Consider the following 15000-nt stretch of genomic DNA (forward strand, 5'->3'; position numbering starts at 1 on the left):
TCTTAACGTACATAACTTTCATCAAAATTCATACTTTCTATCACTTTACAAATTCAAGGGAAGATAAATTATATTTATTGTCATCCCTATCCTTATTTTCTTTTTCTCTTTCTCTTCCCCTTTTTCAAAGTTAGTCGAAGAAGATGGATATTATTTTTTTTCAAATCGTTAAAAAGAAAGGATAGAAATATATGAAATATACATATGTATATATATATATATATATATATATATATATATATATATATATGGGATAATCGATTAACACCGATCGGTCGAATGAAACGAAGGAACGATCCCTTTCACGATCATTTTCTTTATTCCTAGTATTTTCTCTTAAGGATAAAAATCTTTTCTAATATTACTCGTACTAAGAGACGATGCGTGCCGAGCGACCGTCCACCCTCGTTTGCGAAGTTGGAAAACAGCTAGGAACGAACGTTCCTTCGATTCCCACTACGCGTTCGTCACCCCCGTCATGCTTTTTCCATTTCCTAACCAAGCTCATGAGCGCGTTACGACCTCCCTCTCTTTCTCTCACCCTCTCTCCCTTTCACCCCCTCTTCTCTCTCTCTCTCTCTCTCTTTCTCTCTCTCTCTGTCGTCCGCCGTTGTGATTTAGCTATCTGCTTGAAGGAGCATTGAATTATGGAAGGTCGGAGGGTTGAGGCTCCTGCTGCTGCTACTGGCGGTTCCGCCTCCTCCCTACGACCCCTTCCCCTCCTCCTTCCCTCCTTCCCCAACTCTGACCCGTTCCCCTCTCAACCATGAGTACTCGCCGCCCGTGGATCTTGTCGCAAAAGGCAAAAGGCTCTCGCCGCGTGCAAAGGCCAAACACCGAAAGTCACTTAAGCGTGCCGGCACGTTCTACGGCCTTAGGACTCGCGCCGGAGGCCGCCACCGCCGATTCCGCTTCGTTTTCAACGAAAGACTTCTCTCTACTACCACCTCTTCCTCCTCCTCCTCCTCCTCCTCCTCCTCCTCCTCCTCCTCCTCCTCATTCTCCTCTTTCTTCTTCTTCTTCTTCTTCTTTTCCATCGTCGTGTCGAGCTCCATCGTGTCGACTGCATTCTCTCCTTACCGTCTGGCGATCATCGCAAACGCCTTCTCTTCTTTACCAGTATGGACCTACCAATACAGTCTTCTCCAACACCTCTTTCGTTTCGCTTTTTTGTTCCTTTTTTAAATCATTAAGACTCATCCGAATCGTTCGCATTAACTCTCTACTTCGTTAAGAATTGTTCATTCTCGTGTAATGGTTAAGATTTAAAATAAGTTACGTCTAATTCGCGTCAAGAATTACAAAATACATGAACTCTCTCGCAAAATTTCTGTGCTTCAAAACTCACGTGATTCTTAACGGAGATTTACGAAAAATAAATCATCGAAGAAGAATTGCTTAAAGCGTATGTCACATAAAATTTGTAAATGTAAGACGTGTTGTGGATTTTATGAAAAAGAAAGAAAAAAAAAAAGAAAAATATTGCATTATTCATACACATAATATTATTTATCGTGTACGTATACAGATGATTCACGTAACTCAATGCATTTTTTTTTGTATTTTGTTTTTATTTTTCGTCTTTTTTTAAATAAATTCATAAATATATTTTCGGATATGCTTTTTAACAGGATCAAATTTGCCTCAATATTCTCTAAAATTTTAGCATTTAATATTGAGATGAACTCGTATTTCCATACCATTTCCAATCCATTTCATTTTACGAAAATTTCCATTGAACAAAAAAAAAAAAATGAAAAAAAGGAAACTAAATAAATGAGAAACAAAAACAAAAAAGGCAGAAAACAAAAAAAGAAAAAGCAAACTAGTCATCCATAATGAATCGAAAAAACAACGTAGTAATATACGATCTCCTGTTTAAATAATGACGATATATAAGAGTGCCTAAATGAAGGATTAACAATAATTATCTTACCCACAATTTCTTATTTTATATTATACCGTATAACTTTGACGATAAACTATTTATTATTCAATTTAATTATTTTTAATTTAATTAAAAATTTATTTTCGATTTAATTATTTTTAATTATTTTCAATTTAATTAAATTTTTTAATATTCCAAGTTCTAAATCCTTTTTTTTTTTATCTTTCCTTCTTTCTTTCTTTCTTTTCTTTTGTTCTTTTTTTTCTCTTCCTTAACAAACTGTACAGGTACGTACAGTTTTACCAGTACTTACTTACTTACTTACTTACTTACTTATTTATTTACCTTTATGTAAACGTAAAGAAAACTGTGTTTAAATGGTGGCGTACATAAAGATTTTGTAACAAGTTTCCCGGGAAGAAATCAAAGATGCAAGAGAACTAATTAATGCCAACTTATGTAAGCATCGATCCATCAAAGTCCCCATAGTCTCAAATAGTCGACGATACCCGATCATTTCTAAGTGATACAACGTAAGAGCAAGGAGTTATGTGCGTGTTCTTTCCAGAAAATCAGAAAGAGAGAGACAGACAGACAGACAGACAGACAGAGAGAGAGAGAGAAAGAGAGAGAGAAAGAGAGAGAGAGAGAGAGAGAAGAGCGAAAGAAAAAGGGAGTGACGCCTTTGTAATAATTTATTGCCCATTAAAGACTTCAAGGCGCGTAGGTGTTAATCTATCGTTTTCCAACGTCTACGATTTTCTAAGGAAGCTCTTCTCGCTAAGCAAGAGGGGATTTACTTTGAGTCGATTTATCGTCGAAACAATGTTATAGACTTCTATGGAAACGGGCTATAGATACGGATTCATTCTAGAATGTTTTCTTAGTAATGTATACCCGACACGACGTTTCTCGTGCAGTCGAAGAGCGAAAAAGAGAAAGACAGAAAGAGTGAGAAAGATAGAGAAAGGGGAAGAGAGAGAGAGAGAGAGAGAGAGAGAAAGAAAGAGAGAAAGAGAGAGAGACGAATCTCTCGGTAAACATAAAACAACGGGACGATGGGGATGCTGGTACGGATGCGCTTTGATGTGCTGCCATCACCAGTGAGCGTCTCCAACGGCTCCTTTATGGCAGCCATCGGGCATCTGTCATACAACCGTCTTTTCCTACGGCTAATTTATTAGGACCGCTTAGAATATATATATATATGTATGTATGTATGTATGTATGTATGTATGTATGTATGTATGTATGTATGTATATATGTATATGTATAATGACATAAAGAAAGAAAGAAGGGAAAATCTGCCAAGAAACGATATAATGGTAACGCGTTTCTATGCGCACGATATAAATTGCAAAGGATGGATGATCCATACACCACGTCGTTCTCAACTTGGTTATGCAATAAAAGGAAAAATTTAAAAAAAAAAAAAAAAAAAAAAAAGAAATAAAATAATAAAAAAAAAGAAAAAAAAAAGATAATAATAAAAAAATATATGAAATGAAATATAAACGGCAAACGTGGCATCTTTTGCGTCGCAATCAAAATATCATCGTCGTTCTTACGCTTATCTATACTTTAATCGACGTCATGTTAATTCGTATTGATTGATATGCCCAGGAGTTTTAGTATATACCAACGGGACAACTTTAAAATGGAAAAAAAAAATAATTATAAAAAAGACTAAAAATATATAGGTATATATTTATATAAATATATAAATATATAAATATATAAATATATAAATATAAAAAAAAAAATATATGTATATATATATGTATACATAAAGAAGAAAAAAGGAAGGAGAGAAAAAAAAAGAAAGAAAAAAAAATTGTGACGGATGGCACGGTAACACGGCAAAGATAAAGTTCACGTTATGTAACTTTGACTTAGGATCTCTCGGTTGCGAATCCATAAAGTTTAGGATTTATGAGCGGAGTCGTTTCACGGACTAGCGTAAATCGATTGACCAACATTGTAGATTTCTTTAAATTACTCTCGGTCATTACGTCCTTGGAACATAAGAAGAACAAACTTCTTTGACCGACGATCGGAAAGTAAGCAAGTCGATAGTAAATTCATTTATCTTACTTAGGCTTTAGCTACGAAGTCAAATCTATGTATGTTGTCCGTAGGAATACCATCGAAGCAAAAGGTTCCAAAGCGAAAATCAGGAAGATCTCCTGTAGAATCTCATTAATCTCGACCCGTTGCCTTTGGCGTGTTTACCCGTAAAGTAATATCGCGTGTAAATCACGATTACCGGAAGTAACGGAAGCCGATTAGAAAGCTAACTCGGTTGCATAGCGAGACCGTTTGCGGTACGGAAATGTAAGTATCGAACAGTTTCACGCATCGACGCTCCTTTGATGCGCGAGATGACTTTTATCATTATTTTATTTGCTCTCGTAAACGGAAAAAAGATACCTATATTCAGTATATACAATATACATATACATACATACATATATACAGTATATACAATATATATATATATATATACATACATATATATATATATATGAGCATTAAATATACGCCTATATGTATTATACGTATATAATATACGTATAAAATAAACATGTATATATATATATATATATATATATATATATATAGACTATATATATAGACTATATAACTATATAGAAAGAATAATAAAATGTCACGCTTTTGCACGATGGGAAAATCGAAAAGATTCATGGATAATTTTATATCCCGCACGTCGTCGTAATTGTACGCTTTTCGTCGTTTCCGATGAACGATTTGGAAACTCGTCGAAAGCCTTTCGAGATAAATCATCGCTTTATTTCGAAGCGGGCGAGAGTGAGAAATTGATATTGGAATTAGCTATACGCATTCGCACGAGTACGCTACGCTACCTATCTACCTACCTACCTACCTACCTACCTACCTACCTACCTACCCTTCTCGTTCGAAAAGTCAACGATTCAAGTCGATCGTAATTTTCTGTATGCATAGTGGGCATGGATAACACTGAGAGAAGATCGCTCCGACAACGGATATAAACTCGCGGGCGAGAGATGTCGATCTCTGCATAAATCAGATCACGGTTATAATTAAATCGGGCGATAACCGATCGCGTACGAGAGCCATACGAATAACACACGGTGTACACGATCGACTTTCATATTATTAGAAGCCTTTCGTTCTCTCGTTCCAACTGTTAAGAAATCTCCGAAGGAGTATAATAAAGCTTTCCTGTGAGTTAAAAGATATGCGATATCATTTATGGTCGATTCCTTGTATCTCATAATGCGTTACGATATTCGATTGTAATTGCTTCGTGTATAAACTAATACACAAATATATACATACATAAATACATACCTAAATACATACATACATACATACATACATACATACATACATACATACATACATACATACATACATATACGTATATATATATATATATACGTATAATAGCATGCATATAAATAAATACGTATATAAGAAGGTTGGTACGTCAAACAATTGTAATAACGTTAAATACATCGAAACTAAATTCTAACGGTGAAAGCGATACCTATCCACCGATAGGATAATAGCGAGTTTCTGCCCGAGAAATAACCAAGTAAAAATGTTCACCGAGCTCTCCTCCTTGGAGTGCTTCGAAACGATCCAACCTCGGATAATCGTTCGTTCCTTGGCTCGTCACGAAAACTTCTGCGAGCGAAGGTCGCGCCCCTTTTTCATCGCGTTGAAGGATTTATGACGGCAAGAAGAAGGCAGTTCTCGGGGTTCTAAAAATGCGCACGGCATTGTTTGAGGTGAAAGTTTTGCGCAATGGGCGTCTCGCTCGCCATGGGTCGTCGTTCCTCCTTCTCTAAGCCTCTTCTAAAGGGGACAGGGGAGACGGGGAGACGGGGGGGGGAGGGGGGTTAACCGCGGCTTCGATCGCAGCGGCTCTTCCTGTAGGAGAAAATTTCTCCTACGACCCGATGCCAGGTACACTTACCTATATATGTCCTCTCCTCTCCTCTACTCTCTCTCTCTCTCTATCTCTATCTATCTATCTATCTCTGTCTCTATCTCTCTAATATATCTATCTCTTTCTATCTCATATCTTTTCTTCCTCTTCGTCTCCCTTTAACGCGTCCATATTTACGGGAAACGTCGTTGCCTGGAAGATCGCCATAAAACTTTAACGGCACGTTTCGCAGGTACTCGCTTCTTCCTCGTCCCAGGTAAACGCAACGGAAAAATCACGTTCTCTTTTCCTATCGTGAAACTGGAGCTATATGCGTGTGTCCCAGGAACATGGTCGTTCGTTTCGTCATCACCGAGGAATTTTGTTTTTCATTTCTTTTCTCTCTCTCTCTCTCTCTCCCCCCCTTTCTTTTTCTTTTCCTTCTCTTCTTCTTCTTCTTCTTCTTCTTCTTCTTTTTTTTTTTCGTCACACGAAGATATTATGATGCGCGTGCACAAATCACACGTTAAAATATATACTCCGTAACGCGTCGAATAAAAATAGATTCGTATCTTAACGAATTTATGTCTTTCGGGCCGCGTATCGTTCAGGTTTCGAAATCTTTCTATATCCGTCGTCCGTGTTTGACTACGAAAATTACGTGAATTCTTTCGCTTATCCTTTTCTCCCTTATCCCCTCCCACTTCCCTCGATTTCTCTTTTTCGCCCTATAACCACCATCGTTTCCCTTTATTAACGTATAACAATAATAATTGGCCAAGATCGATATTAAAATCTATTTGGTGAAAAATATTTTACGGATTATTTATAAGCAATCGATAATAGACCGACTACACGTTTAAAGCAAGTTTGATAGACTCGCTAATGTGACTCTTAACGATTAGATAAATTTGAATGGACATCGTTAAATTTTTATTTCCGCATATCTATCTGCGAAAAGATGGTAATTTAATGGCTTCTTAAAGTGTATCGTTTAACTTATAAAAATAAGACATTTCCTTATACAAAGGTTCAATGTTTCGTTAGATTATTTATAAAATTGATTTGAAACTTGGCCACGTGAATATGGCAACAAAGTAAGTACGTTAGTAAGTTTTATTGCTACATAAATAATAAACTTATACAACGATATTAACAGTAGTTGTTAAGTTAATAAGAACTAAATATACTTGACATAAAAGATAAATAAATACGTAATCGTATATAAATCGTTAAACCATTACATAAAAATTCTTTCTCGGATTGAATGAAAATTTTATGATTGAAGCAAGAAGAAAATCAGTGAGGATATCGTATATAAGACAGGTTCATATCCAGTTGATAAAATTTGTCGCGTAACAACTATTTGAATGACGAGGTCAATGACGAGACGAGGACGAAGACGATGAAAAAGATCAAAGACGAGAATGGGAATTTTTTTGAAAACTCGGACGGCTCCTCATAAAAAGTTCACGATCGAAACGTTAAATGTGACCGTTCGATGGCCGTTTTTAGATCTCTCAAATTTAATTACCGTCGATGCAGAATACTTTTTTTCTTTTATACCTTTTTTTTTCTTTTCTTTTTTTTTCTAATTTTTTTTTTTTTTTTTGGCACGAACGAGATCAGCCGCGTATCCGAAAATCGATTTGTCCTATCTTAGAACGACCAGACGATAATTTAAATATAATCGAAAATTCGCGTCGTCCCGATAGTCCCGTTATTCGACGTTTTTAGATAGATAAATAGATAAATACATATATTGTAAGCAAAAGACGTAAAATCTTTAAGAGCGTCGACCATCATCGTTATTTCCGTTTGGTTATCAACGCTTTTGTTCCTCTTATGTCGGCCGAATTCAATGATATAAATCTAAAATACTTTTTGCTTTAACTAATTATACCTAGTACACTCTCTCTCTCTCTCTCTCTCTCTCTCATTCTCTCTCTTTCTACCTCATCAACAATCCTTTCGTCGCTTCAAGAACGTCCGCGGATTCTCTTTACTTCGCGTTGAGTCCGAAAATATCTGCGGGCAGCTACGAGACCGTCGTACTTAAGTATGTTAGTTTCGAGCCGAGCCGAGTCGAGCCAAGCCAAGCCAAGCCAAGCCAAGCCGAGTCTCGAGTTTGAACGACCAGAGGTGCGCCTGCGCCGTCTATACCAACTCCTACGTCGTACTTTATGAATGAAGTCAACGCGTCGCAAGCCGCGAAAAGACGAATCCAGAACTCTTCTTCTAACATCAGTACTCTCCGCAAAACCAACTCTCGATTTTCTCGATTTTACTCTCTTTATCTCTCTCTCTCTCTCTCTCTCTCTCTCTCTCTCTCTCTCTCTCTCTCTCTCTCTTTTACTTTCCCTTTTCTACCGTTGAGAAAATAATCATCCGCATGGCGATGAATTAAATATCGTTGTCGTTATAAATTTGTCGTAGGAAGGGATAACGGCGACGTATGTATTTCCTTTTTTTTTTTTATCTTAAAATATTTTTCAAAATTAAACGAAACGGATTAACTTTACGTAATTTGACGAAAAACTGAGAGAAAGAGGAAGAGACAGAGAGAGAGAGAGAGAGAGAGAGAGAGAGAGAGAGAGAGAGAGAGAGTGTGTGTGTCACATCTACTCTTACGTACACTTCGATTATAAATTAAAGGTCAATTGAATACTTCATTTATTAAAAATTAGAAAATTAAAATTAAATTAATTTAAAATAATTAATTAAAAATAAATTAAATTAAAATTAGAAAATTAAAAAAAAATTAGAAAAAAATATATATATATATTAAAAAAAGTTTCATAATTTCGTGAGTAAAATATTTTATGAGTGTCAAATAAAATAACCGATTTCCGGTTAAACCGGAAATTTTATAATGTTTAATTTTTCTTATGGAAGAATCAGTATTGTTTAACTAATTAAACACTTCAATCGATTGCTTTGAAAAAATTATTAAACAATTATAAGCCTGAAGTTAATAATTATCGAGATAATAGCGTAAACTTTCAAATGTAAACGATTTTAAAATGCAAAAAAATTTTTTAAAATAAAAACACGATCTTACGATCAATTTAGTACTAAATTCATTAATGATGCTGCTATGTAATTAGTAAAAAAAAAATATTCCAATTAATTTATAATAATAAAACTAATAATAATTTATTTAATTCGATGAATGTTCAAAATGTTGACTATTTTCTTGTGTTTACAATCAACGTCTTCTAATCATATTTATTCGTATATTCTGTAACATTTTAAATTTTATTTCATTAAAGGCATTTATAACTTCCGCTTATAGTTCTTATAAATTTCAACTTTATTAAGGTTAGTTAAATTAGTCATTAAGTAATTTACTCTTACGAGACCTATACTCGTATAACAACTTTTTTTTTTGTATATAGCTCATCGATTTTAATACATAATTAATATAAAAAAAAAAAGAAAAAAAAAACAAGACGTCGCATAAGAAAAATTAAAAATCGGCTATTCTTTAATTCATACGAAAGTCGATTGTTTTCTATTTCATACTCTTAAAATATTTTACACATTATTCGATTTTACACATATTTCGACCTTTCATTTCTAATCACAATCTATATATATATATATATATATATATATACGTCTATTATAAATACCTATAGACACAAACACACACATCCATGACTTTTTCCATGAGAATTAATTTTTTATTTTTATTGAAAAAAATGACATCTGAAAATTTACATGAAAAAAGTAAATCGTCGACGAACAAAGCTAATATATTTATGATCTTATCTTTTCTTCTTTTATCTATTGTGGTAATAAAATTTATATAATAATTAATATTATCCATAAAAGATATAAAATTTGTCTTCATTCGATGAGTCAAAATAGATTACTCTCTTATCAGAGATTTTTCTTGAACTCTTAAGCCCGGTATAAGTATAACCGTTTAAACCATTTTAAGATGACGTTGTATGAAGATGCACCTACGCTGCACCTGTTGCGTAGGATTCGAATTTTGCGGTGGATGCCGTAAATCCGTCTCCAAGCACGCGATTAATGCACCTTTCGCAAGCATACCTATGTATGACGCGTTTTATTAGTGGCATGTAGTGACGTCGATCGTGCCATGTTCACAATTTTTCACCAAATTCCAGCCCCCTCTCTTCTCCCCCCTCTCACCGCCTCGCCCCTCACTCGACGACACCTACGTACACGAGGAAATAAAACGCGTTTTTAACGCGTGATAATCGATCGTTCAATATTTGTAAACGTCCTTCGACGTTCTAAATATTCCGATAAATAAGACCAAAGGTTATTAATCGATTTCATTGACATCTATTAAATATTTATTAACGATTAAGATTTAAAAAAAAAATAACAATTAATTATATCTAAAGTTGTATATATTTTCACTTGTTCTCCTATATATTAGGTGAACCGGAAAGTAATGTAGCTTTCTTAAATTAAATTCAAACGAATAAATTTTTAACAAGTTTTTATTTTTAATCACAATCAAATATCGACATGCGCAGAAACGACATTACTTTCCGGTTCCCCTAATATATGTATATACACCAACAAAGATAATATAGTCGATTTACTACTATTATGTCGTTACAGCTTAATAAATTTCTATTTTTGTTAAATCTTTTACTTTGATCTAAAACAATTCCCTTTCTTTAGTCATTCAACAGCCTCTTTTTTATTTTCCTTTTTTTTCTATTATATCGAATATTTAAACATATAAATGTATCGTGTAATAAAACATTCGGCAAGACTTAATCTAATAAAACGGTCCTTTCTCATGAATTTGTGAGTTTTTCTTTTCCCTTTAAATTAAATAAAAATCCTTTCCTAATTTTTCCTTCCTTTCGATGCCTATCTACAGCTAGATACTATAAATAACTATAAAAATCCAATGATTTCAATTCAATTAGTATCTAAGCATCAAGAACATTATACACGACTAATAAAACTTGTACTTTCCTTTTCTCTTGAGTTTCCTTTTCTTTTTCTTTTTTTCTTTTCTTTTTTTTTTTTCTTTTCTTATTCTTTTTCCAAGGTTTTATTTGAATCTACGACGATAAGAACGAACCCTCGCCGATAAAAGTAAGTACATAAGTACTTACATACACATCGATGAATATGTATCTAAGTACTTATGTATGTATATACATACATTAGCCTTTCATAAAGTGTGTTACCGATGACTATAGAAAGACAAAGATGAAGAGAATCGATCGAAGGAAATTGGTGATAGTTCGTCGTTAAAATATTGCTAATTAGTTCTCTTCGATGCAGTTTGAAACGGCCGTGCACCGATACCTACCTACCTACCTACCTACCTACCTACCTACCTACCTACCTACCTACCTACCTACCTAAATACCTACCTACCTACCTACCTACCTACCTACCTACCTACCTACCTAAGTACTTACTTGAGAGATCGATCCGAACGAATCGATGTTTTGCGAGATCCTTTCGAGAAGGGAACATCATAAATCGAAGCGGAGAAATTAACCACGGTCGGCTTGCACTTCGCTTTTATCCGCAGGCTCCAGGCCATATTTTGTTATTTTCTTAAGCCTCGCAAACCACACGTCTACTTTCGCTGATGGCTTTATCCTTTTCACACGGATAGAAACTTTCTGTATCACCAGTTAGTTATATTATAACATTCATTTAAATGGTTTTAATATTTCTAAGTTCTTCGAGAAAAGTCGAAACGAAAGCGAATAATACCAAACGATGCATCTTTACTCGCCTCGTGTCATCGTAATATCCGCCGTGATATATTAGTTTTCACTTTTGCGATTATATACTTTAACCTTCCTCATATTGAATTCTCAATTCAACGTTTCAAATAAAATACCGTAAATACCATAAATCATAGAGAAACATGTCACTTTTTTTTTTAGACTGAACAAATTTCTTTGAAACATTAATTGGGTACAGAACGATTAGTGTATTGTATGAAATATGTAAGGGGATTTCAAAAAAAAGAAAAAAGAAATACAGTTTTGTTGGACCAACGATAAAAAAAATATCTAACAAAGAATACAAAAATATATTAAAAAAAAGTACAGTTTGTATTTTTTATATACAGTTGAAATATATACAGTTTGAAGATCGGCTTATCTTATATGTGCAATCTGTACATTAAAATCCATTAATTTTAAATATTTAAAGTCACAGTTAAAATAATAAGTTCTAAGACATAATGACGTAACGACGTAAATGATAATTATAATACTTTTTTATTAATTTTTTGTATTAACTCGATCCAAAATTGATCGTATTTTTATAATATTTACAAGATGTACATGAAATAAACGAGCTTACAAATTTTATACTATTTTATACTATTTATAAGATTTCTATACTTATGTATATATAAAGAAAAAAAAAAAAAAAAGAAAAAAGGAAAAATCAGAATACTTTGCATAAAGTTTACAAAAAACAATTTATTCGATTTAAAAAATATCCGAATATTTTTGTGACACATTGTAAATAAATAAATAAATAAATATCTACGTAGATTTTACCTCCTGACAAACAATCTCGTTTATAACTATGGCTTTTAAATTTACGTACTGTACCTATATATTTCTGTTATGAGAACATAAAGATCATCTAAGAAATCATCGATGCATCGTCCTTGGCCCACATATCATTTTACTTTTGGATTTATAGCATTCGTATATGAGATTCGTTCCACTTCAAATGCATCAAAATCCGAATCGGAAATTCGCGATTTTCTTTCTTTTGATTACCATATCATATTCTATATCCTGCACGTAAGTAGTACATACGCCTTATATTTTCATCACCCGATATATACATGCATACGGTGAATTTGCTTCGTAAATTCAAGTGGATTAATAAAAAAAAATTTCACATTCTTTATTCCCTTTACTCTCTCTCTCTCTCTCTCTCTCTCACTCTCTCTCTCTCTCTCCCTCTGTTTTTTCTATGTAAAAAAAAAAAAAAAAAAAGACAAAACAAAACAAAAGGTTAAAGAATAGAGACTACCAACGACGTATTTATGAAACAAACGAAAACTCGTCTGAAATAAAAGAAAGAAAAAAGAAAAAGAAAAGATAGAACTATAAACGCAATAAGAAGAACAGGAAATATTTTCCTTATCGAGTATCTTGCGATCGCTTTCAAGATGGCGTCTGTACGGCCTTTACCAATCTATTCGCATTAGTTTCGCGCATTTCTTAAAGCATTAAAAAAGAAAAGACAATGTGATGAGTATATTGTACGAATTTATGTTCACGAAGTTCGCGAAGAGAATCGCACGCGTGCGCATATTAGAGAGACAGAGAAAGAAAGAGACAGAGACAAAGAAAGCGAGAGCGAGAGCGAGAACGAGAGAGAGAGAAAGAGAGAGAGAGAGAGAGAGAGAGAGAGAGAGAGAGAGAGAGAAAGAGAGACAGATAGACAAGCAAAGATTTATAGGTGCTTGGTCAAGTTTTGGTAGGGCAAGTTGAGTGAATTGTAAATATTTCCGGCAGAGAACTTCACCAAGATGGCGTCCTCCGTTGGGGGCGAGTTTGTTTACGCCTCATGGCTTCCCACGTGGGAAAAGCAGCATGGCGCGCGTTACGGCCTTCGGATCCTCTTCTTCCCCTGTTCTTCTTTCCGACGCTTGTCACCCTTCGACCGACTCGTCAAATTTCAACTCAACTCGAGCAAAAGTCGAATCATTATCCAGACGGATATCAAATATCGATTCTCATATTGGGAGATCAAACATTGAACGTTTGAAAATTATTTTTCCATATGTATATATAATATATATATATATATATATATATATATATATATACGTACATACATACATACATTATGTATGAACAAAGAGAAAAAGAGAGTGAGAGAGAGATATATAAAACTTAGAAAATGTACGTACGTAAACGTGACTTTATATAGAAGTCTTTCGTTCGTTTGAGGTAGGTTGTAAATGTTCCGCAGAGGGAAAGAGAGAGAAAGAGAGAGAGAGAGAGAGAAAGAGGAAAGAAAGAAAGAAAGAGAGAGAAAGAAAGAGAGAGAGAGAGAGAGAGAGAGAGAGAGAGAGAAAGAGAGAGAGAGAGATAGAAAAAAAGACACGTCATAAGAAGAGAAAGAGGAGGGGATAGAGAGAGAAAGGGGAGAGAGGAAACGAATGCGTGAGCGAACGGATGATAATTCGACGATGTTTTTTCTTTTTTTTTTTTTTTTTAAAAGCATTTACGTAATTAACCTCTTCGGCCACAGTTTGTCCTCCATAAAGGACATTGACTTTCTAATTTGTACTTCTTCGTTGTCTAACATTCTAACAGGAGAGACATTGTGATACGTAAATAAGTATTTACGTACTTACTTACAAGGCTCACGTGTAGGCGCAATGGTATTAACGATCATATACATATATAAATATTAAAGTATGTTGATCTCGAGTTTTGATCTATAGACGAGAAAACGATTTATGCATCAAGAAAAAATGATATAGACGACGATATATATATATATTTCGATATATATATATACACATATTTCGAGTTTAGGTTATGTTCAAAAATTGATTTTTAAAAATCGTTGTTAGGTACTCATTTATATACGTATATATGTATATATATGTAAAGTGGTATGTATTTTGGATACACGCGTTCTTAAAAAACAATTTATAAACGAAATCGTGCATTAACTTGGCCAAAAGTAGTATAAGACAAAAGGACTTATAAATTTTCGCGGAAAGTCAGTGTCTCTGTTAGTAACCTTTAATACAACGTTTCAAAGAACTTTCAAGAAAAAAACGATGTTGATAGGATCGACGACGCTATGAACGAACGAACGAACGAACGAACGAACGAACCAGCACGAGCTTAACCGATTACACGCAAAATAATAGCACGTGGCTTGCCGACGCTACGCGCTGCTTTACGGCGCACTTTCGCATGGTCAAAGGAAGAAACGACAAACGTTGCTGATATATAACATAGACGGTTCTATCTTTTTCAAAAGAAAAAAAATTAAAAAAAGTAAAAAATAGAAGAGAGGAACAAAAATAACGACGGGACTTTTGGGGGATAGGAATGAAGAGAAAAAATCTCTTAGGACAATTCGTTCGATCGACATTTTTCGTGTAACACAAGTCGAACCAAATGAAAACTTTTAACGAAATTTCGAACGAACGTACAC

General features: G+C 34.1%; 1 protein-coding gene across 3 annotated transcripts in view; it reads right to left on the bottom strand.

Annotated features, from left to right (window-relative positions):
* Positions 1 to 15000, bottom strand: part of tio (zinc finger domain-containing protein tiptop) — a 149128-nt gene that overhangs the window by 130455 nt on the left and 3673 nt on the right. The gene's annotated exons all lie outside the window — the stretch shown is intronic.

The sequence above is a fragment of the Vespa mandarinia genome, chromosome 22 (genome assembly GCF_050613455.1).
Source record: "Vespa mandarinia isolate Hongniang chromosome 22, ASM5061345v1, whole genome shotgun sequence".
NCBI lineage: Eukaryota > Metazoa > Arthropoda > Insecta > Hymenoptera > Vespidae > Vespa > Vespa mandarinia.